Source organism: Elephantulus edwardii, unplaced genomic scaffold (genome assembly GCF_000299155.1).
Source record: "Elephantulus edwardii isolate Elephantulus edwardi_28Jun2011 unplaced genomic scaffold, EleEdw1.0 scaffold00137, whole genome shotgun sequence".
NCBI classification, from domain to species: domain Eukaryota; kingdom Metazoa; phylum Chordata; class Mammalia; order Macroscelidea; family Macroscelididae; genus Elephantulus; species Elephantulus edwardii.
The window spans coordinates 2293987-2302101 of record NW_006399887.1 but is presented as its reverse complement, the minus strand read 5'-3'; positions in this window follow the sequence as shown (position 1 = coordinate 2302101).

Here is an 8115-nt window from a genome sequence, read left to right as displayed (position 1 = left end):
CTTAGGCTTTGCTTCAGTGTTCTGCAGAGCTTCAGAGTCATGACTACAGAGAGGATTGTTGTCAGCTAATGCTGTGAAAAATGTGACAGATCTCTGTAATTTTGTGAAAGTGACAAACTGTTGCAGTTAGCTTCCAGCTTAAATTTCTTTGATAAGTTGTTTGATAACTCTGTGTTGCTCTCAGGAAGATCCAAATTCATTAGCAAAGTCCTGCACAAGTTGGCCCTTGCCTGCCTCACCAACACATACATCTTAGGTCCCCCTAGTGACTAACTGGAGTGACAGGTGTTCTCCCATCTCATACATGTGCATTGCTCTGGCCTCCAACCGAACCTCCCTTCTGCTTTATCATCTCTTTTACATTCGTTTTTCAAGGCTGACTATAGGTGGCACCTCCTTTTGGAAGCCCTGACTTGAATTGTTTGTCATTGAGTTCCCACTACACTCTGCAACAAAATCTATGATGTACGTTGTTGTTAAGTGCTATGGAGTCTCCACCTACCTTTTCTCTAATAGCAACTCTCAACAACAAATTGAAAACCTTCCCTATCCACACCACTTTCAAAATGTCCATGACTCAAGCCATTGTTCCAGTTACAGTGTCAATCTGTCTACTTGAGAGCCTTCCTGCCACTTACCTTCACCGTTTTTCTTTTAAACCTTCACCTTTCTGAGCATAATGGCCTTTTCCAAGGACTGGTCCCTCCTGACAATTTCCTAATATATATGAGAGAAATCTTACAATCCTTCCTTCCAAAAAGAACTCTGATTACTCTTCTTCTAATACAGATTTATTTGTTCTTTTTGCCAACCATGGTGTATACTCAAAATTCTTTGCCAACATCACAATAAAAACCCCATATATACACACATATATACATATATGTTGTTGTTATGTGTTGTCAAGTTGCTTGCCACTCCTAGCAACCCTATGTACAACAGCTCTGAACCCTGCTCTATCTTCAGCCAACCTCATTGTCACTGACACACCTACTCCCATTACCCCAGTCACTGAGCCAATCTATCTCATCCAGGGTCTTCCTCTCTTGCACTGTCCCCCTGCAAGCACTGGTCTTTTCTTGCAAGATGTCCAAGGTATGTCAGACAGAGCTTCAGAATCCTTGCCTCCAAGGAGCAGCCTGGATTCACCTTCCAGGATGAACCTGTTTGCTCTCCTAGCAATCCATGGTATATTCAACACTCTTCTCCAGCATCACAGCTCAAAGGCATCAATTTTTCTTCTATCATCCATCCTCATTGTCCAGCTCTCTGATGCAAAGCAAGTAATTACGAAGATCATGTCATGGTCATACAAATATATATGAAACAATTGAAAATATGGCTTGAGTAAGGAGAACATTAGTATTTTTTTAACTGATGTCACTACTGTTTAACGCTTTAAAGAAATCCTTAATAGCAGACCTGCAAAATATAATAAGTTGCTTTATTTCTTAACTACTAGTATTATTGTTGATTGTGGATCCAAGTAAAAGGAATCCTGTACATTGTGGATCTTTTCTCCATTTATCATTATGTTTCTTTTTGGTCCTGTTATGAACATTTTTGTTATCTTGATGTTGAGGTGTACTCTATATTGAAAACTATATTTTTTTTATCTTCCTCAGTAAGTGCTTCAAATCCTTATTGAAAAACCTTATATACTGGAGCCTTGAATAAGCATTATGCTTCAACAACTGGATCTATAACAACAACATAATTAATAAATGGAGAAAATACCAGTGTTTTCAAGGATTTTTGTTTTACTAGAATCCACAAACAATGCTCATTGAAAGTAGAGTCAAGAAATCAAATGATAGTGGTACAACCACTCTGGAAGGAAGTTTGGAGCTTCCTCAAATAGCTGAACATAGAAATTCCATATGACTCAGCTATTCCACTATTTGGAATATACCCTGAGAGAATGAGAACTGAGGCACAAATGGAAACTTGTACATTAATGTTCATAGCAGTGTTATTCACCATTTCAAGAACATTGAAACAGCCCAAATATTTAACCACAATTGAATGTATTGAGAAATTATGGTACATTTACATGATGGAATACTACATAGCATGCAGGAGAAATGATTTTGTTGGAATAATACATAGCACACAGGGGCAATGATTTTATAAATTACTACCTAACTTGGGAGGAACTGGAGAGCATTATGCTGAGTGAACTAACTCAGTCCTATAAGGACAAATATTGTATAAGATCATTATTGCAGAATGAGTATGAGGTGGGGGAGGGTGGGAGCAGAGGGATGAGGATGGGTGGGTGGGGTGGCATTAATCACAGGGTCACACAATTTGATGGGGGGTTTGTGAAGAAAATGGGAAATATCTGGTGTGAAAAACAGTACATACAAAGTTTGTTGTTGTTGTTGTTTAATGTTGTCAAGTTGTAGACGACTCATAGTGACCCTATGAACGAACAGCCTGAGCACTGTTCGTACATAGAGTTTCCGGAGGCAAGCCATTTCGGAAGTGGATGCTGCTCCTGCTTCCAGGCTTGATTTAGTCGGGAAGCTCCAGCCAACACTGTCCACCATGGGTGCCCATTACCATGATTGGCACATCATTGTCACAGGCTTCAGCATCACAGCAACCACGACTTACCTCTGTACAGCAACGTACAGACCAGTGCTATACCACCTAGAAGAATGTTTGACAGGAAGACAATTTGAACCTGGCCGAGGGCCACACGTGAAAATCACCCACCTTCAGCTCCAATATAAAAGAAAAATAATTTAAAAAAGAAATCAAATTATAGGCGTATCTGCTGCAAAAGAAATAAAAATACAGGGATATCAGCTTCAAATCTTCTTTAAAATCTCAAGAAGCAAAATAGTCACCTTAGTAATTAGTGTGCTTTCAAGCATATCTGACCTAAGTGAGTCCTGACAGTGTCAGTCACTTCATATGTAAATAAAGCTTCACCTCACATACTTCAGGCATATTGCTGGGAAAGGCTATTCCTTGGAGCGGGATCTCATGCTTGGAAAGGCAGTGGGTCAGCAAAGGAGAGGAAGACCTCCCCCCGCCTCAACCAGGCAGATTGACACAATGATTTCCACCATGGGCTCTAGTGTGTCAGGAAGTGTGAGGATGGCAGATAGGTCAGGGTTCAGATCCGCTGTTCATAGGGTCACTATGGGTGTTACTTGACTTAATGGCACCTAACAGCAACAACAATGAACAATATAGGCATATCAAAAAAAGACTGAAGAACTGACACAAATGGAGTATGACGTTGCCAAAGGATGTGAAATACACCTTAGACTGCCAGAAGAATTAACAAATTTATCTTAGAAAGAAGAATAACCAGAAAGAGCCCAAGAAAGAAGGATGGGGAGACTTTGTTTCACTTTGAATGAGTCATTGAGAGAGGCCAGTCTGAGCAGAGGGATGTCATGCTTGGCGAAGTGGAGAGTCAGTGAAAAGAACGAATGAAGATACCCAACGAGATGGATTGGCACAGTGACTGCACGCTGAGCTCAAACATACCTACTGTTGTGAAGAGGACATAGGGCTGGCGAACTCTGGTGGCCTAGTGGCAAGAAGCTACACTGCAATCCCTGACGTGCGCGGTTCAAATCCACCAGATGCTTTGCTGGAAAAGGAGGAACAATCTCCTCCTGTACCAGTCAGATCTGATTTGACGGTGCACACACACAAATAATAATAATAAAAAATAATTTAGAAAAAGAGGACATAGGGCTGAACATTTCCTTCTGCTATACACAGGGCCAGAGGGCATTGGTGACTTTATTGTAAAGAGTTGTGCTGCCAACACAAAGGTATCTGGTTAGAATCCACCAGATGTTCCAATCGGCAATCTTGTCCCTTGAGATTTGCTGCCTCTGAAAACTCATTGGCGGATCAGCCATGAGTCAGTTCTGACTCAACAGTACATGACAATTCATAGGATCACTTTGAGTTAGAAGTGAGCCAACCACACTGAACCGAAGCACCACAGTCCAACGGGTAGGAGAAAGGAAGCACAAAACATGACATCTGTATGGTCACAACTAGAAGGTATCCCTGTTAGAATTCCACTTTGGTGTCCTGGCACCAGAGCTCATGCTTTGAATCTCCACAACATGCAGCCTCATTGTGCAAACTGATAAATAAAAAGAGATGTGCAGAGACAGTAGGGGAGCAAACGGGGAGAGACTCAGATGAGCACTTTTGGGAGAGAATGTTCTGCAGAAGAGGCAGAATGAGGGTAGTGGGTAAGATGAGTTGAGAATAAAATGCAGGCAGGAATCCAGATCAGAAAGGACACCTTGGAGCTTGAAACTCAAGCACAGCAACCTCCTCCTGGTTCTGTCAAAGAGGCTTTGGTTTCCTGGTGGGGAGGAGTTGTGTTGGTGGTGTTGTGGTTGGGGGGTGAGGCGGTGGCAGGTGTGTCAGAAGTCCACAGGGCAGTAAGAGCAGCCATCCCCCTTCTGCCATCTTTGTTCTTATCCCAGCTCTCTGCTTGGCCATCTGCCTAGCACTGCAAGAGGCTCTATGAATCATAGGCTCTTGTGAGTCACTTGTTCCCTTTCTGCAAAAGAAATAACGCCAAGTCTCACAAAAGCAGAGCTCGAGGATTTAAGTGAGGTGTCACACGAAGATCGAACGCAGGTCTTGCTTCTCTTTATGACTGGCAGGATGATCAGATGAGGCATGTGGTCAGGGCCTCATTGTGAACTTCTGGGCTGTCCACCTCGAGTGGAAGTGCAACGGGGTGCTCCTGAGAGGTTAGGTCAGCAGAGCTCAGTCCTTGGAAAACGTATCATGATGGAAAAGCTAGAGGGTCAGCGAACGAGAGGAAGAAGACCCTTGGTGAGATGGATTGACACAGAAACTGCAGCAGTGGGTCTGAATATGGCAGAGATAGTGCCGGATGTGCAGGATAGAACAAGCTTCTGGTCTGCTGCTCACAGAGTTGCTATGAATTTTGGTCACCTTGATGGCCCTTATTAACAATGATCCTGAGCTCTGCCTGCTTTAGGTCCTTTGGGATTTGGCGCTCAGACTGCCAGAGTCAGCAAGAAGCAACACAAGTCCCAAAAATGATGGTTTTAGCACAAATTAGGGAGTCTTAACTGTAAAGTCTCAGCTTCTTGCTGAGTCTGGTAGTCTGAGCATCAAATATAGATAGATCTAAAACAAGCAGATTTGAAATTGTTGTTCTTGTTAGAGGTCATCAAGTTGACTACAACTAGTAGGACTCTATGAACAATCAGCATCCTTGGAACCAGCCATCAGGAAACCAAAAGACAAGTTGCTGAGAAAATCTGCTGTTTAGGATCCAAAGTGCTAAAGAGCAATGATGTCAGTTTAGAGAATAAGGTGCATCTGATCCAGGCCATAGTCTTCTCAACTGCTTGCTATGCAGCAGAGATCTGGATAATAAGGATGAGAGAAGAATAATTATGTCTTTGAGTTGTGATGCTGGAGAAGAATATTGAACATACCATGGACAGCCAAGAGAACAGGTCTGTGTTGGAGAGGGTGAAACCAGGCTGCTCGTTGGAGGCAAGGATTTTGAAGCTGTCTCACATACTTTAGGTACATTGCCAGGAGGGACCAGTCCTTGGAGAAGGACATCATGCTTGGAAGGGTAGAGGATCAGTGCAGAGGAAGAGGAGGACCCCAGAAGAAGTGAACTGACACAGTGACTGTGGCAATGGGAGCAGGTATGTCAGAGATAGCGAGGTTGACTCAGGTTAGGGCAAAGTTCAGAGCCTTTGGTTGCTATGAGTTGTAGTCGACTTGATGGCACCTAACAACAACAGTAACTGGGAAAAAGAGTACACATCCATGCGTTTTTATCTTTTGTCCTCCTAGAATCAGGAAGTCCCATTCTTTATTTCACTCACAAATATGGATAATAATCATCCCAAAGTAATTTCCATACTTTAAAATTTGACATGCAAAGTCCTTCTGAAACAAAACATTCAATGTTCCTAGTGAAACAGAGATAATGAATGGTGAAGTAGGGGGGCACTAATGTGGCAGACTTTTTAACTGCACCCCTAAGTGTGGTGCTTTTTGTGGGTCCTAAAGGGTATCCCAAACATCTCTCAAATGGCTGACCTTTAGCAGCTCAACATTTAAAACTAGTGTGCCCCATTTGAAAAGGAGACCTATTAATGAAACTCAACTTGACAGATGGCTGGAGGCAGATTGACTTTTTTTTTTTTTTTTTGAGAAAGATTTTCTAGAATTCCTTTGCTAACACAGCCAGTCCTAATTTGCTGTCTTCAGTGTTTAGAGCAATGAAGGTCAATATTCTGTTGGCCACTTTGTGAGGGTTATAGGAGCTGCAGCTCTGATTGTGTCAAGCAGTTCAAACGTGGTGTCTCTTCCTCATGGCAGACCCATTGAGGTGGTCTCCCAGGGGCCTTCAAACTGTCCATCCTTCCAGACACATGTGCACTTGACCTGGAAAGCTCTTCCTTGTGCTGTGGTTCCCAGTGAAGATGTTAGTGTTGTCACTGCTGTGTGCCCAGTAGATTCTGATTCACAGAGCACTTACATGATAGCTCTGAGCTATACCCTAGACAGAAATCCTTGCAGGAACAAGTTTTTTCTTCTCCCTCAGTTCGTGGGCTCCAATCACAAACTTTTGGTTAACAGCCAAGTACGTAACCTTTGCACCACGAGGGCTCCTTTGGAAGGTGTCAGCAGAATCAAGGAATTTAAAGAATGAATTTTGGAGCCAGATAGCCCAATTGTTTTATCGCCCCACTGTTTTTCTTCTGTGGGCAACCAGCTTGGTCTCCTGGGTCCTCCATATTTTCTTTTGCAAAATGGGATAATAGTTTCATTCTGACTCCTTGGATAAGTAAGAGGGATTTTATGTATCTCTGTACTTGGGACTGTGTTGGCACATGGGGTGTGCTGCTCAAATATTCCAAACCACTCCCTTGCCTTTGGCATAGTTTTGTGATATATTTTCATAACCTCTTTCCACCCACTCCACTCGGTGAGAACCTTGAAGGCAGGGACTATGTCTAGAAAGACACATTGTTGTTGTGTTGTTGTTGTTGTGGGCCATCAAGTTGGACCCAAACCGTAGTTGACCCTCCAGCAGGGTTCTGGAGGCAGTAAATCACACAGGATGAGATTGTCTGTCCTCTCGGAGCAGCTGGTAGGTTTGAACTGTGTGCTTTTGGGGCTGCAGCTACTGAAGAGATATTAATTTCTGTTGGTCTTCTTTAGCATCCTAAAGGAATTGGGGTGTTCCCCCTTCCCTATCCTTTGTTATGAAGGATGTCCTTAAGCCCTAGGCTTGTTAATGGCTTGCACTATAAGGATAAAAGAAAAGTTCAGAAATAAAGTAGTAAGTAGACATACAGGATATCATCCCTACTGACAATTCTGTTGTAAAAAATGGACACTTGGTTGAGAAAGGAAGAAGGCTGACTCTGGAAGGGGCTTTGGGAGTGACTGAGGATGGAGCCGAGATGTGGAGCAGAGAATACTGGCCCTCCCATGGCTCCCCTTTGTAGTCGAACCTCATGGGGGAAGGCTGCATGGTGCCTCAAGGGGAGGAGGACACCCAGCATTTAGTCTTCTTGAAAGATCTGGAGCTGGATTAGGGCCAATGTTTTCAACGGAACATGGAGATTTTGATACTGAGTGTCTGAGCAGTGACCCATGGAGATCAGAATGGCTTTTAGAATTTTCTTGGTGGTGCCAGATCTCAAGGGCCCTAACACGACCATAGGAAGAAGGATTAACATTTATCCTGGTGTCATGGATCAGATTGTGCACATACATTTTCTACCGTCCCGCCAAACATATTTACTTGGCTCTGCCATGATTCTAAGGGTTTTAAGTGTAATGTGGCAACTATGTGTGATCTCCCTTTATCTAATAAATCAACCAGTTGTAAGAGAATTAGAAATGCCTGCAGGTGTTGATGTGTAAGAAAACAAAGACTCTTACCACCTGACCAGTGGGTAACATCATAATGGATGGGGAAGAGACTGAAACTGTCAACAGCTTCATCTTGCTTGGATCTACATTTGATACCCATGGTACCAGCAGTCAGGAAATAAGGAGACACATTACACTGGGAAAATCTGCAGTTAGGGAACTTTCCAAATTATTGAG